Below are 256 nucleotides of genomic sequence, written 5' to 3' on the forward strand. Positions count from 1 at the left end.
AAAAGTCAGTTGATGGGTTCAGCAGTCTAAGGGACAAGCACAGAATGTGTTGTTTGGAATGAGAAAACAGGAGTTCACATGAGCGAGTGTGGGGCCCTTCCTCTCTTCTTTCTTTCTCCTCAAGACACAGAAGAGGAGGAGGAAGATAAGCAGCAGAGTCCCTAGAAATGCTCTGGTGCCCATGGCCGGTCTAAACCACTCTGGGCCTGCTTCAAAGGCCGCCAGAGAGGCTGACGGCCAGCAGGCCCCACTGTGG

The sequence above is a fragment of the Piliocolobus tephrosceles genome, chromosome 14 (assembly GCF_002776525.5).
Source record: "Piliocolobus tephrosceles isolate RC106 chromosome 14, ASM277652v3, whole genome shotgun sequence".
Lineage (NCBI taxonomy): Eukaryota > Metazoa > Chordata > Mammalia > Primates > Cercopithecidae > Piliocolobus > Piliocolobus tephrosceles.